General features: G+C 39.5%; 1 pseudogene; it reads left to right on the top strand.

Moving 5' to 3' along the window:
* Nucleotides 1-22,634, top strand: part of LOC107804055 (beta-amyrin synthase-like) — a 57,527-nt pseudogene extending 34,893 nt beyond the window's left edge.
* The last annotated feature ends 2,562 nt before the right edge of the window (nucleotides 22,635-25,196 follow it).

Genomic DNA, 25,196 nt, shown 5'->3' on the forward strand with positions numbered 1-25,196 from the left:
TATGGGTGTTCGGAGCGGAGCCCCGAGCGCTCGGGTGAGTTTCGGGCATAGGTTGGGAGTAGAAAACACACCAGATTTCTGGTGTTTTTGTTGCTGCTGCAGATCTTGCAATTATGAGATATTGTTCACAATTGAGAGGAGGGCATCACATTTGCGATGAGGGGAAGGCTTGGGCAGTCGTCGCATTTGCGACAATTCTTCGCAATTGCGAACCCTGCAGGGTACGCATTTGCGACCCCTGGATCGCATTTGCGATCAAAGCAAGAGGAGGTTGCGAAGCTTTTGTTGCGATTGCAAGTTAGCATTTGCGAACCTGATGTTGCAAATGCGACATCAGAGGCCTGGACACAACTTTTAAAAACGGGACTTAGGCCATTTATTTCATTTTATCTCTACACTTGGGCGATTTGGGAGCTTTCAAATAGGGGATTTCAACACAGCATTGTGAGGTAAGTTATTTCTACTTAATGTGAGTATAATACTTGGGGTTTGGATAGATTAACATACTAAAATTAGTGAAAATCATGGGATTTAGGTGAAAACCTAGGGTTTTGATAAAAACAAGATTTAACCACGAAATTTGTTATGGAATGAAGTAAAAATCATATATTCTTGACCCTTAGGCTATGGGTAACAACTTTCTTCAAAAATTTCCGAAATCCGGGCATGGGGTCGAATTTTAGGAATCTTGTAATTTGTGTTGGGGAATTGCCCTAATGGTTGGAATATGAACTTTTAAGCCTATATTGATTAGTTTCTATTATATTTGGATAGTTTTGGAGTGTGTGGCACCAAATTGAAGGTTTGGGCTTAAGCTTGGACCGGAAAGTAGGTCGTGAAGCGAGGTAAGTCTCTTTTCTAACCTTGTAAGAAGGAAATTTCCCCATAGGTAAACTTAACTAATATGTGATTTGATTGTGGGGCTACGTACGTATGAAGTGATGAGAGTCCATACGTAGCTACTATTCATGTTATGTCCGGGTAGTTCTAGTCTTACACCATACTTCGTTAGTGTTATTATATGATTATAAATTGTTGAATTGCATTTATTGAAACCTCGTGGAGAATGTTATGATTTCAAGTAAATAATTATTCGGAAAGTAACTAAAGGAACATTTGAATTGTACTTATATTTTACCGTGTCACAAGTATATTGCGCGCGGGTTGATTATTCCCCCTACTCTCATGGGAGCGGGTTGTTCTCCTCGGCGGATTGGTAATTACATACAAATAAGGTTCGGACCGTTCGATCCTCGGCAGTGCACAGTTTACCTTTATGTTGGATCGGGCCGAACGTCATCGGTGGTACTTGTATGTGATAATAGACCGGAACTTCTTATAATTCTTATAAGTTATTGCTTGAGATGTCACTTGATTTAAAGGAAGAAAAATGCCTATAATTCTAATTGATGAAGATTTTAGTACTATTTCTTATTTGCACTTGTTGTTATCCATGTACACTGTGAATTGAAATATTTAAACTTCGTATTGTCACTCTATTGACCCTAGTAATTGTCAAGTCGACCCCTCGTCACTACTTCTTCGAGGTTAGACTAGATACTTATTGGGTACATATTGTTTATGTACTCATACTATACTTCTGTACTTAATTGTACAGGATCTGAGCTAGGTGCATCTGGCTACCCTTCTGGTGTGCATTGTTGATATTTGGCCGAGATTCTACGGTGAGCTACTCCCTTCCGATGTCGTTCAGTAGCCTATTGGAGTCTCTCTTTTGTTTATCTGTCTATTCTATCTCAGGAAGAACTGATTACTTTTGTATATTGTACTAGATGCCCACATACTTGTTACACCAGGTCTTGGCACACACATTGGTAGACTATTCTTTTGGCATTGTATAATTATTTCTGTACGCTACTAATTATTACTTGGTTTAATTTCATAATCTAGAAATTTCTACACTTGCTTTAATAAAGTAAAATGAGAACTTGTCAATATTTCCACGTTGGCTTGCCCGACAATGGTGTTGGACGCCATCATGACCTATAATGGAATTGGATCGTGACAGATGACTGGATCAGACAACTATGACTCAGCTTTGTATTTGATCAAAACATGTATACAGAGAACTTGAAACAGATAACTCAAATCTTGTACAAACTGCATGGGCATTAATGGGATTGATTCACGCTATCCAGGTGATTTCCTTGTAATTTAATTCACAATTGTGAGAAATAATACACAGGAAAAATATTATATTATTTATGTACCCAACTATAATACAAGTACCCTTATTTATAACAATATACAATACCTACGCTACTTTTATTCCATGTAGGACTATGCTTATTTACATAACAACTAACTAACTAACACTCCCGCTCAAGCCGGTGCATACAAGTCATATGTACCGAGCTTATTACATATATAAATAATACGAAGACCAGTGAGGGACTTGGTGAAAATATCTGCAAGCTGGTTATTTGACTTCACAAACTTTGTCCCTGAGAGTAACTTTTCTCTAACGAAATGACAATCAATCTCAATGTGTTTAGTTCTCTCATGGAACACCGAATTTGATGCAATATGAAAGGCAACTTAATTATCGTACACAAGTTTTATCTGGCTTATTTCACCAAATTTCAACTCCTCGAGCAATAGTTTGATCCAAACTAGCTCACATGTTGCCATAGTCATTGCTCGATACTTTGCTTCTGCACTAGACCGAGCAACAATATTATGTTTATTGCTCTTCTAAGAGACCAAATTGCCTCCTACTAAAATACAATATCTAGACGTAGAACGTCTATCTGAGGATGATCATGCCCAATCAGCATCTGAGTATCCAATGATCTTCTCATGGCTTCGATCCTCAAACAATAACTCTTTTCATTGAGCCTATTTTATATATCAAAAAATGCAAAAAACTGCATCCCAATGACTATCACAGGGAGAATCCATAAACTGACTTACAACACTCACAGGAAAGGAAATGTCAGGTCTAGTCACTGTGAGATAATTTAATTTACCAACTAGCTACCTATATCTTGCAGGATCGCTAAGCGGCTCCCCATGTCTTGGAGAAGTTTAGAATTCGGATCCATCGGAGTGTCAACAGGTCTACAGCCTGTCATTCCTGTCTGCTTAAGAAAGTCTAAGGCATACTTCTGTTGTGAGATCACAATACCTGAGCTAGACTGAGCGACCTCAATACCTAAAAAATATTTTAATCTGCCCAGACCCTTAGTCTGAAAGTGTTAAAAAAGATGTTGGTGCAATTTAGTAATACCACCTTGATCATTTCCGGTAATAACAATATCATCAACATAGACCAGTAGATAAATACAGAGACTTGAAATAGAATGTCGATAAAACACGGAGTGATCAACTTCACTCTGAGTCATCCTAGTCTACTGGATAACTATGCTGAACTTACCAAACCAGGCTCGAGGAGACTGCTTTAAGCCATAAAGTGATCGGCGCAAGCGACATACAAGGCCACGAGACTCCTCCTGAGCAACAAAACCAGATGGTTGCTCCATATAAACTTCATCCTCAAGTTCACTGTGAAGAAAACTATTCTTAATGTCCAGCTGATAATGGCGGACCCAGGATTTTGCACAAGCGAATTTAAACAGCGCCTCGATATTTTTAACTAAGGTAGCACATATTCTTAAAAAAGTACATAGAAGCTATTTACTTCTATTTTTAAACAATTTATCTATTTTTAACAAATTTTACTTCAATAAATTAAAGATTCGTTAAATTTTAATAAATAAATCAATTTAAATAATTTACAATTTATTAACTCTAAGAAAGTTAGACAAAATATAAAATTGTGAAAGGAAAATAACAAGATACTATTATTTACTAATAGACAATAAGAAGAGTTACAAAATAAACTAAATTAATACCAATAATTAAGGAAAGGGGGCTTATACCCTAACGTAGAATTTTAATATAAATTATACAAAAACTTTCAACGTGCTCTAAGAAAATATAAATATTTCATCAAAATAAAATGAATTGCATGTTTTAGTAAAATTTATGAAAGAGATAATGAAAATTGTAGAAGGGTTTAATTTTGAAGTAAAATAAACTTGAGAGTGATTTTATTAAATTTAATTAGAAAAAAAAAATATAAAGTGAAACAGGAAAAGACAAATAGAAGACACTGTATATTTGAACGAAGTAATAAAGGGAATTTTACATAAATTTTCCAAATAAGTTCCAACTTATCAACCTCTAGCCATAAACTATATACATACCAAAATTAGCCAAGCACATATAAAAATTAAAGACCCAAATAAATAAGGTTCTTCCTTTCCAAGAATCATACGAAAAGATTTTCTTCCATATTTTAGGCATGATCAAAAATATTAGATGCAATACGAAAAGAAATTTCATGGATAATGTAGCAAATAAGGTGATGAAATACAAGAATATATATATATATATATATATATATATATATATATATATATATATATATATATATATATATATATATATATATATATTCAAGATTCCAAAATCTAAGCAAAAAAGGACAATTTTCGAATGAGTATGATTGAAATTCATTGAAAACATATAGATGTGTCAATATACAAATTCTGAGGAAGATCGGAGGTGATTTGGTATCAAAACTTGTAGTTAAAATCGAGTTCAATAAATTATTATGCAACACATGTATCACACACAGAGGTATACTATGATACACAAATGATACACTGTATGATACAAATATCATATTTTCATGTTTCATCTTCTACTTCGAATTTTTAATTCAAACCACCTCAAAACTCCACTAAATCATCCCAAAACTGATATTCAAACTCCTTAAGATGTACCCAATCTATTCTAATAACACCCGTTCAAAAGAAAGCAAATATTTGACCCTTTTTTGCTATAAATAGCTAATTGGCTAATATTAATAATATTTCATAAATTGACTAATTTTTGTAATAAACTACTTATAAATAGACATAGCTGATAGTTTCCCTAATAAATTTATAACAAGTTATGGTTAATTTGCCCTGCAAGCTTTCTAGGCCCACTGTAGCACATCGTCAATGGAAGTACAAAAAGGAAAAAAGAAGCAAAATATACACAAATGTGAAAGTCGGGTTCGAAAGCATGACCTCATTGAAAACTTTGAACCCACACGTCCACTTTTACAAAGAGAATGTACGCATCAAGTCGGTTCAATTTTATCCCTTTTACTATTCTTCCAAGAAATTTATTAATATATACAATTGTCACGACCCAAAATCAACTGTCGTGAAGGCGTCTATCGTGAAACTAGGTCATCCTCTACTTAACAACTCATCACAGTAAGAATAGCTTTGAAAAATAAAGACGGAAGCAGTTAACATTAAAGATACCATTTTGAAAACCGATTAAATCTCAAAATACGATACAATCTAATCCAAAATCGGGGTGTCACTGAGTACATGAGCGTCTAAATCAGAATATAGTCCACTACAGTGTCTAGAGAAATAAACTGAAAATACAACTAGAGATAAAGAAGGAGAGTCAAGGCCTGCGAACGCCGTGCAGTTACCTTGATAGTCTCCAAACTCTGAAACCTCAATCAGCAACCGCCGCCGTGACCAGAAGTGCTTGGATCTGCACACGAGGTGCAGAAAGTAATGTGAGTACGTCCAACTCAGTAAGTAACGAGTCCAAAATTTGGACTGAAAGGTAGTGACAAACCCAACCAGTACAAATAAACATAGAAATAATTGTGCAGAAACGTAGGCATGCTTTCAATTTAATAGGTAGCTCAAAACGGTAAAGTAGAGCAGATATGAATAATGTACAAAATATAACTCTGTTATTCCTACATGCCAATGCACATACTGTATGTGATGCACCATGCTGTCAGCCTCATGTTCTCACACTCTCAAATACTCAACCACTCGGTATTGTATATGGCTCATACGGCCAAGGAAAGATCCAACCCGGAGTATATACATCACTGACCAATAGTCACTCAGTACTGAGGAAGGTCAATCAATCCATAAGGAGAAGATCCATCTCCAGGTATCAAATACTTCGGACAAGATCCATGTCCAGGGAAGATTCATCCCTCGATAATATCAACCGCGCTTACTAGGGGTGTGTACAAACTCCGGAGGGGCTCCACAGCACAAGCGCTATCACAAATCAATATAATCGCTGCGGCGTGCAGCCCGATCCTATAACTGTCACTCATAATCAGGCCCCCGGCCTCACTCAGTCATCAATCTCTCTAGTCTCGCCCACGGGCTCACAATGTCATGAAAGCTAACCCGAAACAATGATATGATGTATCAATAAATAATAAATAAGACTGAGATATGATATAACAATGCATGAATATGACTGAGTATAGAATAGCAATGAAGTCAGTGAGATGACAGCAAAAAACGACTACTAGGGGTCTCAACAGTACCGCCATAAATCCTAAACATGATATGTGGCATGATTGATAGCTCAATTACTTTATCACATGATGGAAACACGGATATTAACAAGATAGGGTCGTTATACGGTGCCATGGAATCAACTAGGTCACAATTCTCACGGTGCACGCCCGTATGCCCGTCACTTGGCATGACCTCAATACCAATCACATAACACATAATTCGAGGTTTCGAACCGTTAGAGCCAAATTTGAAAGCGTTACTTACCTCAAACCGAGCAAATCTCTAGTCTGAAATGCCTTTTGCCTCTCAAATCGGCCTCCAAACATCCCGAATCTAGCAACAAGTAGTACAACACAATCAATAAAGGCTAAAGGGATCAATTTCACAACAAAAGTACTAAATCATAACTAAAAATCTAAAATGGGCTCGAACCCAACCCCTTGGTCCACGTCTCGAAATCAGACAAAAGTCACAAAACCCAAAAGTCCATTCACTCACAAGTCTAACCATACCAAAGTTATTCAAAACCGATAACAAAATTCCGTTCAAAACCTCAAAAATCCATCTCAAGAATACTTCATCTTCCTCCCCAATTTGTCATCCCAAAACAAAAATTAGATGATAAAATTAAAGACGTAATCATGGGATTCAACTAAAACCAAGTAAGAATCACTTACCCCAATCAACTCCAAGAAAATCCCTTCAAGAATCGCCCAAATATGTGGTCTCTAGCTCAAAATATGAAAAATAGGTTCAAACCCTCATTTTTGAAATTAATACTGTCTGCTCAGATTTCATTCATCGTGATCGCGAAATTATCCTTACGATGACGAAGCACAACTATGTTGCCCTACACTTTTACCCTATGCAAATGCAGAATAACCCACGTGATCGCGGATCACTGCCTCTCAAACCTACGCGATCGCATCCTACCTCCCGAGTTTGCGTAGAACAATTACCTCACCTCCTCTTCAGCTCAATTATTTATATGCGAACGTGGCCTTAGCCACACGTTCACAAAGCATAACTTATCATATATGCGTGATCACATCCCTTTCTCTACGACCGCATAGAACAAAATCACCTTTTCACCAAATAAGCTTACGCGATTGCGGATGAAATCATGCTATCGCATATAAGGAAACCAAAAGAATCACCCAGCAGACATCAACTATCATTGAAAGGCCAAAATGATCCATTAACCACCCGAAACTCACTGATGCCCTTGGGGCCTCAAACAAACATACCAACAAGTCCAAAAACATCATACGAACTTAGTCAGATCCTCAAATCACCTTAAACAACATCAAAAACATAAATTACACACGGATTCAAGCCTAACGAATGTTGATATTACCAAATTCTATAACCGATGCTGAAACTTATCAAATTATGTTCGTTTAACCTCAAATTTTGCACACAAGTCATAAATGACACCACGAACCTGCTCCAACTTCAGAAAATCCAATCTGACCCCGATATCAAAAAGACCACTCCCGTTCAAACTTTCCAAAATTCCAATTTTCGGTAATTTAAGCCTAATTCTACTACGGACCTCCGTAACACAAACAGGACATGCTCCTAAGTCCAAAATCACCTAATAGAGCTAACGGAACCTTCAAAATTCAAATTCGAGGTCGTTTACACATAAGTCAACATCCGGTCAACTTTTGCAACTTAAACTTTCAAATAAGAGATTAAGTATCTCAATACATTCTGAAATCACTCCAGACCTAAACCAACTAATAATGTCACAACCCTAAACCCGAACCCAGTCATGATGGCGCCTCTCGTGAAGACAAGGCCAGCCGACACTTCCCATTTTTCCAATTATTAACAATTTAGCATTTAAAAACAATCTAAACAAGAATAAATAATCAAAAGTAGCAGATAATATCATAAATACGCGGAAGAACAACCCAACAAAGCCCGATATCAGGGTATCACTAGTCATGAGCATCTATAAATCCTACTACAAATCTGATAAGTCTATAAACTATCACAATTGTCTGATCAAAAATAGAAATGATAAAGAGGAAGAAACACGGGTCTGCGGACATCAAACAGCTACCTTGTGAACTCTGAATATCTGCCGGGAGGTCTCAACTCGCACTGGCAGGATCAGCAATGCTCGAATCTACACACAGAGTTGCAGGAAGTGAAGTGAGTACTCTAACTCAGTAAGTAACAAATGCAAATAAAGACAGAAAGCAAGAAATCACGTAAGGCACAAAGCATTCTATAATGAAGCAGTAAAATAATTAAAATAGTAAACCAGTGAAAGATAGGTAAAATTCTTTAACTCAAACATAGTTTCCTTAAAAGCCTTTTTCAATAATTAAGTAGGTAATTGTCAGTCAATTATGAAAAGTAAACACATAAAGGCTCGCCCCTCGGGCACAATATCAAAAAATCCGCCCCTCGGGCAACATCTCAGAACAGTACCAGCCTTTCGGGAAATCACATAGAACAATACCAGCCCCTTGTGCTCAATCTCACATCATAATAGGTACTCATGCTCACTGGGGGTGTACAAGCTCCTGGGGGGGCCTTACGGCCCAAGCTCAATATCAAGCCACCTCGTGGCATCATCCCTAGGCCCTCGGCCTCATATCAATCAAGCCACCTCGTCGCATACATATCTCAGGCCCTTGGCCGCATAATCAGTATCAAATGTTTCCTCACAACATAGGCCCTCGGCCTTACTCAGTCAAAAATCCTCACAAGCCACTTGGGCAGTAGTAAAACATGTTTCTCAGCCCAAAATATTATTTAAAAGATCATATAACTGTTAAAACAGAGTAAACCTGGTTGAGTACGAAAAAAACAGTAAAATATAACATGACTGAGTTGAAGTATAAAGTCAAAACAGTGAGGAAATACCAGTAAAAATCCCCGAATGGTCCAAATAGTTGGCACAAGGCCTAAATATGGCATTCAGCCCAAATAATGATGATAACAAATAGATTTCAGTCAAAATACGCAGTAAAATCATCAATCGGGACGGACCAAGTCACAATCCCCAATAGTGCACGACCCCAGGCTCGTCATCAAGCTTGTGCCTCACCTCAATATAGCACTACGATGTACAATTCGGGGTTTCAAACCATCGGAACATCATTTACAATCACTACTCAGCTCGAACCAGTCAAATCTCTAGCTCGCGACGCCTTTGCCCTATGAATTGGCCTCCACTCGCGTCGAATCTATCCAAAATCAGAATGAGGACGTCAAAATATGCTAAGGAAATGAAGCCCAAGAGAAAATAATCAAAATACGACACACAAATCCTGAAATTACAAAAACCCAACCCCCGGTCCCACGTCTCGGAATTCAATAATTTTTACATCAATAGATTCCTTATCTCCCCACGATTTCATACATATCAAAGGTTCTCAAATCCGACCCCAAATGGTCCTTCAAATCCTCAAGCAAAGGTCTAAGTTTCCAAGCCCTAGTTTCCCCAATATTCTCCCTTAATTTCCATGATTTCTAGTTCTAATCCGTGTAGTAATGGCTTAGGAATGAGTTTTAAGTGCAAATTCCTTACCTCAATGAAGTTACCTTGAAATCCCTCCCTCAAATCGTCCAAAAAGCTCCAAAGCCGAGATAAAATGATGAAATAGCTCAAAATTCGCGAAGGCCACAACTAATACTTTCTGCCCAGAACTTTTCGCATCTGCGATTATATTTCCGCTTCTGCAGTACCGCATCTGCGGTCCTCACTTAAACTCCCCTTTTCGCTTCTGCGATTAACTTTCCGCATATGCGCCATCACAGATGCGGTATTCCAACCGCTTCTGTGGTTCCTGACAACTTCACCAAATTCCGCTTATGTGGCCACCCTTCCGCTTATGCGGCGCCGCACCTGTGGTCCCCAATCCGCAGGTGCAAAAATACTAGAAGTAGCAAATTTCAGCAGCTGCAACAAATTCCAAACTTCTCCGTTAACCATCCGAAATCACCTTGAGGCCCTCGGGACCTCAACCAAAAGCACAACCATATCCTAATACCTTATTCAAACTTGTACCAATCCTCAAAACACCTCAAACAACATCAGATCAACCAAAACACATCGGATTCAAGCCAAATTTCCTAAAATCTTCCAAATTCTGCTTTTGATCAAAAGCCCAACCAAACCACGTCCGAATGACCTAAACTTTTGCACACACATCCTATATGACACAACGGAGCTACTGCAACTCTCGAAATTCCATTCCGACCCCTATATCAAAATCTCACCTACCAACCGAAAATTGCCAAAATATCAACTTCGCCAATTCAAGCCTAAATCTACTCCGAACCTCCAAAACTCATTCCGCCCACACTCCTAAGTCTCAAATCACCTCCCGAAGCTAACCGAACCATCGAAACTCACATCCAAGCCCTCTAACACATAAGTCAACATCCGGTTGACTTTTCCAACTCAAGCTTCCTCAAAAGAGACTAAGTGTCTCAAATCTTACCAAAATCATTCCGATTCGATCCGACCAACCCGATACCGCATAACACGGGTAAACAAAGCATAAAGAAGCAGAAATAGGGAAAAGGAGCGGTAACTCATATGACGACTGACTAGGTCATCACATCCCCCCAACTTAAATAAACGTTTGTCCGCGAACGAATCAAGAAACATACCTGAAGCCTTAAACAAGTGAGTGTATCTGTTCCGCATCTCCCGCCTAGTCTCCCAGGTAGCCTCCTCCACGGGCCTACCCCTCCACTGCACTTTCACTGAAACTATATCCTTTGACCTCAACTTTCGAATCTGTCGACCCAAAATAGCTATTGGCTCCACATCATAAGTCAAATCATCATCCAACTGAACCGTGCTGAAATCCAAAACATGAGATGTATCCCCAAAATACTTCCGGATCATAGAAACATCAAATACCGGATGCATACTCGACAAGTTGGGTGGCAAAGCAAGCTCATAAGCCACCTTCCCAATCCTATGAAGCACTTCAAAAGGCCCAATGAACCGAGGACTCGATTTTCCTTTCTTCCCAAATCTCATAACACCCTTCATGGGCGAAACCTTCAACAGAACTTTCTTGCCAACCATGTAGGACACATCTCGAACCTTCCTGTCAGCATAACTCTTTTGCCTCGACTGCGCTGTACAAAGTCTCTCTTGAATCACCTTCACCTTCTCTAAGGTTATCCTGCACCAAGTCTGTCCCCAATAGCCTAGCCTCACCGGGCTTGAGCCAACCAACTGGAGATCTACACCCCCTCATATACAAAGTCTCATACGGAGCCATCTGAATACTCGACTGGTAGCTATTGTTATAAGCAAACTCTGCAAGCGGTAGAAATTGATCCTATGACCCTCCGAAATCAATGACACAAGCACACAACATGTCCTACAATATCTTAATAGTGCGATTGGACTGCCCGTCCGTCTGAGGGTGAAAGGTTGTGCTCACCGCCAATACCCGATCGGGAAACAAAACATCTAATCTCATGAACCGATTGGCCAAGGCCTGAACATAAATCGCAAGAGGTCTCTCCCCAATTGGAATATATTCCAAACTCCCCATACTCACCGCCTTTTGGCTCAAGGAATCGGCCACCACATTGGCCTTTCCCGGATGGTACAATATAGTGATGTCATAATCCTTTAGCAACTCCAACCATCTCCGCTACCTAAAATTGAGATGCTTCTGTTTGAACAAGTGCTGGAGGCTACGATGATCAGTAAACACCTCACAAGACACACCATACAAGTAATGCCTCCAAATCTTCAACGCGTGAACTATGGCAGCCAACTCCAAATCACGAACGGGGTAGTTCTTCTCATGGGGATTCAACTGACTAGAAGCATAAGCAATAACTCTACCCTCTTACATCAACACACAACAAATACCAACTCTCTAAGCATCACAATACATGATATATGAACCTGAAGCTGATGGCAAAACCAACACTGGAGATGTGGTCAAAGCTGTCTTGAGCTTCTGAAAGCTCTCCTCACACTCGTCCGACCATACAAATGAAGCACCCTTCTGAGTCAACTTGGTCAAGGGCGATGCGATAGATGAGAATCCCTGAACAAACCGGCGATAATAGCCTGCCAAACCAAGAAAGCTACGAATCTCTGTGGCTGAGGACGGTCTGGCCAACTCTGAACCACCTCTATCTTCTTCGGATCAACCTGAATACCCTCGCTGGACACCACGTGCCCCAAGAAAGCCACTGAACTGAGCCAAAACTCACACTTGGAGAATTTTGCATAAAGTTTATCCTCTCTCAATCTACGCAACACGACTCTCAAATGCTCTGTGTGCTCCTCTTGACTACGTGAATATACCAGAATATCATCAATGAAGACTAAGATGAACGAGTCAAAATAAGGCTGAAACATGCTATTTATCAAATGAATGAAGGTTGTTGGGGCATTGGTCAGCCCAAAAGATATCACCAAGAACTCATAATGACCATATCAGGTCCTGAAAGTCATCTTAAGAATATCTGAATCCCTGATCTTGAACTGGTGATAACCTGAACGGAGATCGATCTTGGAGAACGCCCTCGCTCCCTGAAGTTTCTAGAATAAATCATCAATGTGAGACAAAGGATACTTGTTCTTAATTGTTACCTTGTTGAATTACCTATAATCAATGCACATCCTCATATCCTCATAGTGCCATCCTTCTTCTTCACAAATAGAACTAGTACACCCCAAGGTGACACACTAAGCCGAATGAACCCCTTATCGAGGAGTTCTTGAAGCTGCTCTTTTAACTTTTTCAACTCCGCTGGTTCCATATGATACGGCGGAATAGAAATGGGCTGAGTGCCCGGCACCAGGTCAATACCAAAATCAATATCCCTGTCCGGTTGTATGCCCGTCAGGTCTACAAGAAACACATCAGGAAAATCCCTCACAACTGGAATAGAATCAATACTGGGAGTCTCAACACCGACATCCCTTACAAAGGCTAGATTGGAAAGACAACCCTTACCAACCATACGTTGGGCTTTCAAGAATGAGATCACGCTACTGGGAATATAATCAGTCACACCTCGCCACTCGATCCATGGCACACCCGGTATAGCCAATGTGACTGTCTTAGCATGACAGTCTAAAATAGTACGACACGGAGATAGCCAATCCATGCCCAAAATGACATCGAAATCCACCATACATAGTAATAAAAGATCCACACGGGTCTCCAGACCCCAATAGTCACCACACACGACTGTTACACACGATCTACAACAATAGTATCACCCACCGAGGTAGATACATGAATAGATAAAACAAGAAACTCACGGGGCGTACCCAAATAACGAGCAAAGTATGATGACACATAAGAAAAGGTGGAATCGGGATCAAATAATACAGAGGCATCTCTGTGGCAGACTGAGACAATACCTGTAATGACAGCAGACCCTTAGTTGATTGACCTTCACCCCTAGCTGGCTATGCGGGCGGTGGTGAAGTAATTGGCACCGAGGCCGATGACTGACCCCTCTGCTGAGATGAACTCGCAAGACGACGAGTGCACTACCTCCACATATGACCCATATCACCACACTCATAAAAACTCCAAGGTGCTGGAGAAGGGGACTGAAGGGAACCCCTCACACCAGAGTGACTAGCAGATGCACTCGGCATAGAAGAACCTCGAGCTGATAGAGCACAGGATGAACTCTGAGCTGGAAGGGCACTAAGTGATGATTGGCCCTGATGAGAACTGTGAAAACCATGACCCAATGATGCCCTACGATAACCTGGGCGAGCTGGCTGAGCATGCCTGAATAGGCAACCTCTACCGTGCTGAAACTGACCTCTTGAAGGAGTACCACTGTAACTACCAAATCCTCAAGGCCTCTTGGCCTCCCTGTCCTCTCGCTCCTGGCGACGAACAGACTCAATCTCACGGGAAATATCCACAACCTCCTCGAAAGTAGCACTAATCACCCTCTCCCTGGTCATAAGAATACGAAGCTAATAAGTGAGGCCATCAACAAACCTCCTAATCCTCTCTCTATATGTCGGAACCATCCAAATGGCATGGCGAGCTAACTCAGAGAACCTCAACTCATATTGCGGCACGGTCATCTCCCCTTGACGCAACCACTCAAACTGTCTACGCAACTCCTCACTGCGAGACTGCGGCACATACTCCTCCAAAAAGAGGACAGAGAACTGCTGCCAGGTAAGGGGTGCTTCACCAATAGGCCTACGCAACTCAAAATCCTCCCACCAAGTGAAAGCAGCTCCTGTAAACTGATAAGTAGTGAAAGCGACCCCGCTGGTCTCTAGAATACCTGTTGTATGAAGCATCGTCTGACACTTATCCAAGAAACCCTAGGCATCCTCGTCCTCTTCTCCACTGAACGGCGAAGGCTGAAGTCTACCAAACCTCTCCAACCTACGCTGCTCGTCCTTTGGCATGGAAGGAACTACATAGTCCTGAGAAGCTGCGACCGGCTGGGCTGGATGTGCCCCCGACGTTTGAAGTCCCTGCACGACCTACTCAAATGTGCGAGCGGCGGGAGTCTGATTGCCTCCCCTGGCCTGAGAAGTAGTTGCGGCTGTAGTGGCTGAAATTGCCTGAGCTAGGCTAGTGCATACTGATAAGATCTGAGCCAGGGCCTCGTGAAGACCCGGAATCACAATGGGCACAGCTGGTGCCTAATCTGGTGCTACATGAGCGTCCATAACTAGGACCTGATCCTGTACTGGGGCAGCTGGTGGATCGGCAGGTGCTACCCTAGCTGATTTGCCCCTACCACGTCCACGGCCACATCCTCGGCCTCTGGTGGCCCCAGCCAGTGGTACTAGTGGTCGTCCATCCTGACCGGTAGCGTATGTCCTCACCATCTATGAGAGAATAGAACAACAGAAGCTTAGTACTCGGATCAACAAATTCGCATGACAAAAATTTCAAGAATATGATTTTTTTCCTAAAGATTCTGCAGCCTCTCGAGGATAAATACAGACGTCTCCGTACATATCCAAGAGACTCTACTAAACCTGCTCATAACTCGTGAGACCTATGTAACCTAGGCTCTGATACCAACTTGTCACGACCCTAAACCCGGACCCGGTCGTGATGGCACCTCTCATGAAGACAAGGCCAACCGACACTTCTCATTTTTCCAATTATTAACAATTTAGCATTTAAAAACAGTCTAAACAAGAATAAATAATCCAAAGTAGTAGATAATATCATAAATACGCAGAAGAACAACCCAACAAAGCCCGATACCAGGGTATCACTAGTCATAAGCATCTATAAATCCTACTACAATTCCGATAAGTCTATAAACTATCACAATTGTCTGATTAGAAATAGAAATGATAAAGAGGGAGAAACATGGTCTGCCGAAATCAAGCAGCTACCTCGTGAACTCTGAATGTCCGTCGGGAACTCTCAACTCGCACTGGCAGGATCAACAACGCCCAAATCTGCACACATGGGTGCAAGGAGTAAAGTGAGTACTCCAACTCAATGAGTAACAAATGCAAATAAAGACTGAAAGCAAAAAATCAAGTAAGGCATAAAGCATTCCATAATGAAGCAGTAAAACAATTAAACCAGTGAAAGATAGATAAATTCTTTAACTCAAACGTAGTTTCATGAAAAGCCTTTTTCAATAATTAAGTAGGAAATTGTCAGTCATATATGAAAAGTAAACACATAAAGGCTCACCCCTCAGGCACAATATCAACAAATCCGCCCCTCGGACAATATCAAAGAACAGTACCAACCCCTCGGCAAATCACATAGAACAATACCAGCCCCTTGGGCTCAATCTCACATCACAATGGGTACCCGCGCTCACTGGAGGTGTACAGACTCCTGGAGGAGCCCCTTACGGGCCAAGCGCAATATTAAGCCACCTCGTGGCATCATCACTAGGCCTTCGGCCTCATATCAATAAGCCACCTCATGGCGTATATATCTCAAGCCCTCGGCCGCATAATCAGTATCAAATATTTCCTCACAACATAGGCCCTCGGCCTTACTCAGTCAAAAATACTCACAAGCCACTCGGGTAGTAGTAAAACATGTTTCTCAGCCCAAAATATTATTTAAAAGATCATATAAGTGTTAAAATAGAGTAAACCTGGCTGAGTACAAAAAAATAGTGAAATATAATATCACTGAGTTCAAGTATAAGGTCAAAATAATAAGGAAATACCAGTAAAAATCCCCGAAGGGTTCAAATAGTTGGCACAAGGCCCAAATATGGCATTCAACCTAAATTATGATGATAACAAATAGATTTCAGTCAAATACGTGGTAAAATCATCAATTGAGAAGGACCAAGTCACAATCCCCAATAGTGCACGACCCCAAGCTCGTCATCAAGCGTGTGCCTCACCTTAATATAGCACTACGACGTGCAATCTGGGGTTTCAATCCCTCAGAACATCATTTACAATCATTACTCACCTCGAACCGGTCAAATCTCTAGCTCGCGATGCCTTTGGCCCTCGAATCGACCTTCACTCGCGTCGAATCTATCCAAAATCAGAACAAGGACGTCAAAATATGCTAAGGGAACGAAGCCCAAGCGAAAATAATAGATATACCACACAAATCCTAAAATTACCAAAACCCGACCCCCAGGACCACGTCTCGGAATTCAATAATTTTTACATCAATAGATTCCTTATCTCCCTACAAGTTCATACATATCAAAGGTTCTCAAATATGATCCTAAATGGTCCTTCAAATCCTTAAGCAAAGGTTTAAGTTTCCAAGCCCTAGTTTCCCCAATTTTCTCCCTTAATTTCCATGATTTCTAGTTATAATCCGTGTAGTAATGGCATAGGAATGAATTTTAAATGCAAATTCATTACCGCAATGAAGTTCCCTTGAAATCCCTCTCTCAAATCGTCCAAAAAGCTCCAAAGCCGAGATAAAAATGGTGAAATTGCTCAAAATTCGCGAAGGCCACAATTTATACTTTCTACCTAGAACTTTTCGCATCTGCGACTATATTTCCGCTTCTGCGGTCTAAACCACTGCATCTGCGATCAACTTTCCGCGTCTTGCCATCGCAGATGCGGTATTCCAACTGCTTCTGCGGTTCTTGACGACTTCCCTAAATTCTGCTTTTGTGGCCACCCTTCCGCTTATGCGGTACTGCACCTGCAATCTTCAATCCGCAGGTGCGAAAATACTAGAAGCAGCAAATTTCAACAGCTGCAACAAATTCCAAACTTCTCCGTTAACCATCCGAAATCACCCCGAGGCCCCCGGGACCTCAACCAAAAGCACAACCATATCCTAATACCTTATTCAAACTTGTACCAATCCTCAAAACACCTCAAACAACATCAAATCAACCAAAACACATCGGATTCAAGCCAAATTTCCTAAAATATTCCAAATTCCGCTTTTGATAAAAAAAACTAACCAAACCACGTCTGAATGACCTAAACTTTTGCACGCACATCCCAAATGACACAATGAAACTACTACAACTCTCAGAATTCTATTTCGATCCCTATATCAAAATCTCGCATACCAACCGGAAATTGCCAAAATATCAACTTCGCCAATTCAAGCCTAAATCTACTCCGAACCTCCGAAACTCATTCCGCTCACACTGCTAAGTCCCAAATCACCTCCTGAAGTTAATCGAACCATCAGAACTCACATCCGAGTCCTCTAACACCTAAGTCAACATCTAGTTGACTTTTCCAACTCAAGCTTCCTCAAAGGAGACTAAGTGTCTCAAACCTTACCAAAATCATTCCGGATTCGATCCGGCCAACCCGATACCACATAACACGGGTAAACAAAGCATAAAGAAGCAAAAATGGGGAAAACGGAGCGGTAACTCATGAGACGACTGGCCGGGTCGTCACAGGTTCGCCCAAATTATAACACAACTGTAAAACACAAAAAAGTAGAAAATGGGGGAATGGGGCTACAACTCTCGAAAAGATTGGCCGGGTCGTTACAACAATATTATTTTTTGACAAATCGGGTTCAGTTAAAACCATTTAGTAATATATGGGTTCTCCCCTACCAGTTGATAGAGAGGCCAATGTCGAACATCAGCCATAGATAGAAAAAGGCAAACTGATGTTATTTTAGTCACGGGAGAGATAATATCACTGTAGTCTAGCTCAAATATCTAAGTATATCCTTTGGAAACAAGACATTTCTTAAGTCGATTAACCTATCCATCTGGACCAACTTTGACTGCATAAACCCAATAACAACTAACAGTAAATTTACCTGAAGGAAGAGAAACAAGCTCCCAAGTACCACTCATACGTAAATCAGACATCTCTTCAATCATAGCATGTCACCATCCTGGATGAGACAATGCTTCACTTGTAGACTTAGGGATGGAAACAAAGGACAAAGAAGATATAAAAGTATAATGGGGTGATGACTGGCGATGATAGATTAAACCGACATAATGGGTATTAGGATTAAGTATAGTCTGTATACCTTTCTGAAATGCAATCAGTGTACTAGAAAGGGGAAAGTCCGCAGTATGAGCAAGATAAGGTGTAGGACGTGAATTAGCTAGGCCTGATGCAGGGCGCAAACGACGATGGTAAGTCAAGAGTGGTGTTCCTGTGGTTGAGGATTTAGGAGAAGAAATACTAGACTCTTGAATGGTTGGTATGGCTAAGACTTCTGTGGCTGAAGGTGGAGAAGGAGCTATAGTAAACTCCTCAAAGGTTGGTATAGGTAAGACCTCAGATATATTAAGGTGGTTAGAAGAGGTAAAAAAGGTTTAGACTGAAAAATGTGACGTCAGCTGACATAAGGTACCTACGAAGATAAGGTAAGTAACAACGATATCCTTTCTGAACACGAGAATAACCAAGGAAGACACACTTGAGAGCACGAGGAGCTAACTTATCTTTCCCCGAGGCTAAGTTATGAACAAAACATGTGCTCCCAAAAACCCGAGGTGGAAGAGGGTATAAGGCTGACTGGGGAAACAATATTGAATGTGGAATCTGACCCTTGATGGGAGGTGAAGGCATCCTATTAATCAAATAACAAGCTGTGAGAACTGCATCGCCCCAAAAACGCAGCGGAACACGAGATTTAATGAGGAGTTTGCGAGTAGCCTCAATGAGGTGCTTATTCTTTCTCTCTACAACCTTATTTTGCTGAGGGGTATAAGGACAATATGTTTGATGAATAATTCCTTGAGAAGTCATAAACTATTAAAACTGAGAGGATAAATATTCTACGGAATTATCGCTACGAAAAGTGAGAATAGAAACACCAAGTTGATTTTTGATTTCAGCACAAAAATTCTGGAATATAGGAAACAACTCAGAACGATCTTTCATTAAGAAAAAACAAGTACATATTGAATAATCATCAATGAAACCAACAAAATAATGAAATCCCAAAGTTGAACTGACTCTACTAGGACTCCACATATTAGAATGAACTAAAGGGAAAATAGACTATGCATGACTCCAACACTACGAGGAAAGAAGGATCGGTTATGTTTCCCAAACTGACACGACTCACAATTTAATGTAGACAAACTAGGCAACATTTTCTTAAGCTTGGATAAACTCTAATATCCTAAACGTCTGTGAATTAGGTCTGGAGGATCTGTAACTAGACATGTTGTGGAGCTATTTAGTGAGTCAAATTAGTAAAGGCCTTCTGATTCAAGCCCCGTGCTATTCATTTGTCATGTACTACGGTCCTGCATTATAAAAGAATAATCAATAAAATATATACCACAATGGAGGGCACGAGTCAAATGACTAACAGATGCAAGACTAAAAGGACAGCCACGGACATAAAGGATAGAGTGATAGAAGATAGGGGATTAGCTTGTCGAACTCCTTTTGCTTTAGTTTGAAATCCATTGACCAAAGTAACAGTGGGAAAAGACTGGTAATACACAATATTCGACAAAAGTGATTTATTACCAGAAATATAATTAGAAGCGCATGAGTCCATGACCCATGGTCCAAGAATACTAGAATGGGAAACACAATCAAAAGAATTACCAGCAACAAAAGTATTAGTCTGAGAAACCGAGGCTACTTGTAGAGATGTCTGCTTACTTGCTTGATATTAAAAGAACTCATTATACTCCTCTTCAGAAAAAGAACATTCCTGGTTACCTGTAGTTTCGGTTTGAGAAACATAGACATTTTTAGGTATTCGACCATGTAAAGAATAGCACATTTCACGACTCACGAGTGTGTCCATGTTTAAGACAATAAGAACACTTAGGTCTAGATCTTCCAAAAAAACATCATCCTCATCTATTCTCCATAGTTTGATATGCCAATTTTCAACTGTATGGGATGCGAGAATAGATGATTCAAGTGTTTGTGATGAGATCATTGGGTGACTTGGTGCTGCAGCAAGGCGAAGTAATCGAGAGAACAATTCATCAACTTTGGGGACAGTTGTACTAGCCAAAATCTGGACACGCACTAAATCAAGGTCATTAGGAAGTCCAGCGAGTGTACGAACTTGAAACATCTTTTGTCGTTGCTCTTGTTGCTTTCCAACACTAGCAGAAATTGGTATCAACTTCTCAAATTCTTCCATGACTACTGTACTTATCCCAAGTAAGTCGACATATCCAATTCCCATTTCTTCAAATTTGTCATCCGCGATATCACATCATAGAAACGAGATATGTCATTAGTGGATATCGTACGAGCCTTTTCTCAAACTAAAAAACATGCCTGAAATGGACAAAACAAAGGCATTAATTTGGAAATAATAGATCGCCACAACTCCATTGTGTTTTACATAACTGAGCATCAATCTTTTCCCATTGTGTTTTGGCCTTTTATCTCCCTCACTAACCTTTTTGGTTAAGTGATCTTGAACACCTTGACTTTTACACCACAACTCCACAAACGAAGCCCAAGATAAATAATTTGAATCTCCAATTAGGGGTTCAGAAGTAAACATAAAGACCGAATTTCCAACTCCATTGTTCTTGGAACCAAAAGGTTCAAGTTCGAGGGATATGATTGGATCAAATAATTACGAAGACATAAAATTGGTGGAAAAGTTGGTCCAAAATTGTGTTAGGTCATAGAAACAGTAAACAAGCATAAGAAAAAATATACTGTAGCCACCGTAAATAGAAACAATCGCCGGAATATGCCAATAATAGCCGAATAATATAAAAGTTGTCGGAATTAGTAGGCGAGTTATCTATCCTCAATGAACTTTTCCAAAAAATGGCAGGAAAAGTGTGTACTCGCCGGTGCGTGGGCTCATGCACTCACTGGAACCCTAGCTTCTAGCGATGTATGAGGCTGCTTCTGCCGGAGAGGTTTAGTGGGGTTTGGTCGGCGGACGATGACAAAGCTTTTGGTAATGTTGTATTTTTCACAATACTGACGGAGAGAGAGATGACGCAAGACAGCCATGAAAAATTGCCAAAAATGAGGCACGTTGACCTTCTATTGTATTTTGGTTTTCGTATTGTCTCACCACCACGGCTCTGATACTATATGAGAAATAATACACATAACAAATATTATGCTATTGATGTGCCCTAACTATAATACAAGTATCCCTATTTATAACAATATACAATACCTACGCTACTTCTATTCCACGTAGGATTATGCTTATTTACATAATAACTAATTAACTAACAACAATCACAATAAAAAATTTCTTTTTCAAAAGAGTTATTTACCAACTTCTTCATTTGGACAAGTTGATAGAGATCTGAGGCCCCTCCACTATGCGGCAAGGGTGTAGATTAATTCTCAGTTGGAAGATGGTGACTTCCTACAACGGGTAATTACTCTTAAAATTACAAGCTAAACTGTTGAAAACATAATTAAGTAAATAAAAGTGGGTTCTCTCTAACAGCTTAAGCTTTTAGATGAAATGATCATACACTTCAACACAAATAAAGGAGAAAATTCTTTGGCTATTAAAATATCAAGTTGTTAAGTATTGGATTGAGATAGACTCAAATGGAACAAAACGTACGTAGATGATTCATATAGTCGACTCAAACTAGTTTAGAAGTTGGTCGTATATGATTGATATCGATTAATTTATATAAAGAAACAAGTTGTTTCAGACTGGCAAAACAATATCTAAAAGAACAAAGATTACTAAAACCATTTTTATCAGAAAATATTTTTATCTAACTTGTGTTTCACTTAATAAATATGTGTAGGAAATGACTGCAGTTTTTATAAAGAATTGCATGCTGCACTATGCTTTATACAAAAATATATTTTCATTGTGGGGTTTGGCAGAATACCGCAAAAATGTCGTAGTACCATTACAAAACAACTAAATATATTGAATGCAACAATTTCAAAATAATTTCTATAAATGTCGGTCCTTCTATAAATTTTTCCAGAAATAATGTAGTTTATTTTTGTTGTGTTAATGTAAGTGATGTAACAATTTCAAAACATCATAGCCTAAGCTATTGTTGTATGCATATTTTGGGAATAAAAAAAATAATAAGTTTGTTAATACTTGCATTAAGGTAGGCTGGTTCTATTACTTGAATTAGTTATACTAGTAACTCCATATAAGATAACTATATCCTTGAAATAATAAATCCTCGTTTCACTATATCACAGTCTAATAATTGAAATTCACTAAAAAGACAGTCCGGTGCTCAATGCATCTTGCGTTCATGTAAGCTTCGGGTAAGGGTTGCACCTCAAGGATTATGATGTAGACAACCTATCTTAATGCAAGTATTAGTGGTTGCTTCCACGGTTTGAATGGAGATAGCAACTAGCACAAAAACACCAAACAATAGAAAATTCAAGGATTGGTTTTATGATTAATTATAAATATTCCATTGTCATATGTTTTCTCATTTTGGTTATTAATCTACAGGTAGAGTACGTGTTGCTCCCAAACACACATACAAGTATATGTGATCGACAAGTAATATAGGATTGTAAGTTCAGATATCGTACTCACATGGACTAGTGATTAAGTATCATCTCAATTAAACCAAAACAATTAATCTATTCGAGTGAATTCTAAAGTATGAATATTTAACTAAAGATAATCTAGAGTAGTAAACTAAGAAACAAAGGAAACAAATTGGTGAACTTAGACACGATTTCAATGGGAAAAAATATTCTAGAGCTATGGGTTAGCTAACAATTCTGTTGAGTTTTCTACCTAAATTGTCTAATTAATTTATCTGGTTTATTGATTGACGGGGTTAATAATACTCGTAGCCTTCTCCCCAAGTACAACTCACCTATTCAAGTTAACCCAACACCTATATTCGTATGGAATTAAGATTAACAAGAACACATTTATAATTCTCGTATAATAACCAAGCAAGGCGATTAGGTATATTCCTATCCTAACCATAAATCCATTTTCGATACTCAAGTTCAAGATCTTACTCTGCTCAATCTTATATGCAATCTAGAATTCCCTCTCTCAAGTTCAATCCTAAATTCGTAGATAGTATTCAATTGGTGATCAAGCAATCAAATAATTAAGCCAAGATTGAATAAATAAACCAATATGATAACATAATAAGAACAATCTAAGCTTCAAACTACAACATTCATATAGCACCCAAAACTCTAGAACTAATAAACTATGAAATTAAAGGAAGAGAAGAGAAGAAAAACTAGTTAGAAGCCTCCTCCAAGCGTGGAGTGTGTTCCTCCCTCACAAAAATCACGTTCTACACAAAGGTCACATCCTCCCTCACCAAAGTGAGTTTAAAGACTATTTATATGGGATAGGGTTAGCATGGGGTCAAATAATACAAGCCCACTTCGAAACAACCATTTTTGGTTAGCTCGTTCACTCTCTCGTACACACGCAAGTGTGAACGTGCAAAGTTCTTCTCCTTTTCTTTCTCTTCTAGGTTTCTCTTGCACTTCCATGCCTTTTTGCTATACTTTGCTATTTTCTTTCCAAGATTTTCCTCAATAGCCCATTTACTCTCTCGTGTGCTCGCAATAGTGAACGAGCAAAGTCCTTCTTTTGTTTTTTGGTCACGAATCAACTTCTTTTGCTCACTTTTCGTCCAACTTGCTCGTGCACATAAGAATGCACGTAATGAGCATAATTCACTACAAAAACTCATGTAACCTACCATAACCACACAAGTTATGAGATGAAAGTACACCGACAAATATGCATTTTTGGTTGTTTATCAATACCCCACACTTAAACTCTTGCTCGTCCTCAAGCAACTTTCTACACTTTACAGCAACATGACTTTTTTAAACAATTCTCATAACTCATATATCAAGAATATTTAAAATAGACTAAGGACAATTGTGTAACATCCTGTCATGACCTTAAACTGGACTCGGTCGTGATGGCGTCTATAGTCAAACTAAGCCGGCCAACACAAACCCCTAATCCAACTAAACAATTATAATTAATCATTTAAAGGCATTAATAAGCTAAAATCCCAAAATAAAGAGTAGAATAGAATAGTGCGGAAACAAACACGGTCTGACATCGGGGTGTCACCAGTCATGAGCATCTAAAATCCGTCTAAGAGTATGAAAAGACAACATTGTCTAATACAAAGATAGAACAAAGTAAAATAAAGATAGAAAGGAGAAGCACTAGGCTGCGAACGTCGAGCAGCAACCTAGTTAACTCCAAACAAGCCTGCTAGAACGCAAATCGGCACTCGCTAATGTGACCCGAGACTCCTGAATATGCACACAGGGTGCAGGGAGTAATGTGAGTACACCAACTCAGAAGGTAACAAAAGTAAAGGTAGTTGAGCGATAAGAAAACACGTAAAACACAGCATAATGCTACAACAAAACGGTATAAAACCAGAACAATGCAATAAAAAGTAAAAGGCTCGTAAAACACCTTAGCTCGGTAAAAACCTCTTTAA

The sequence above is a fragment of the Nicotiana tabacum genome, chromosome 8 (genome assembly GCF_000715075.1).
Source record: "Nicotiana tabacum cultivar K326 chromosome 8, ASM71507v2, whole genome shotgun sequence".
NCBI lineage: Eukaryota > Viridiplantae > Streptophyta > Magnoliopsida > Solanales > Solanaceae > Nicotiana > Nicotiana tabacum.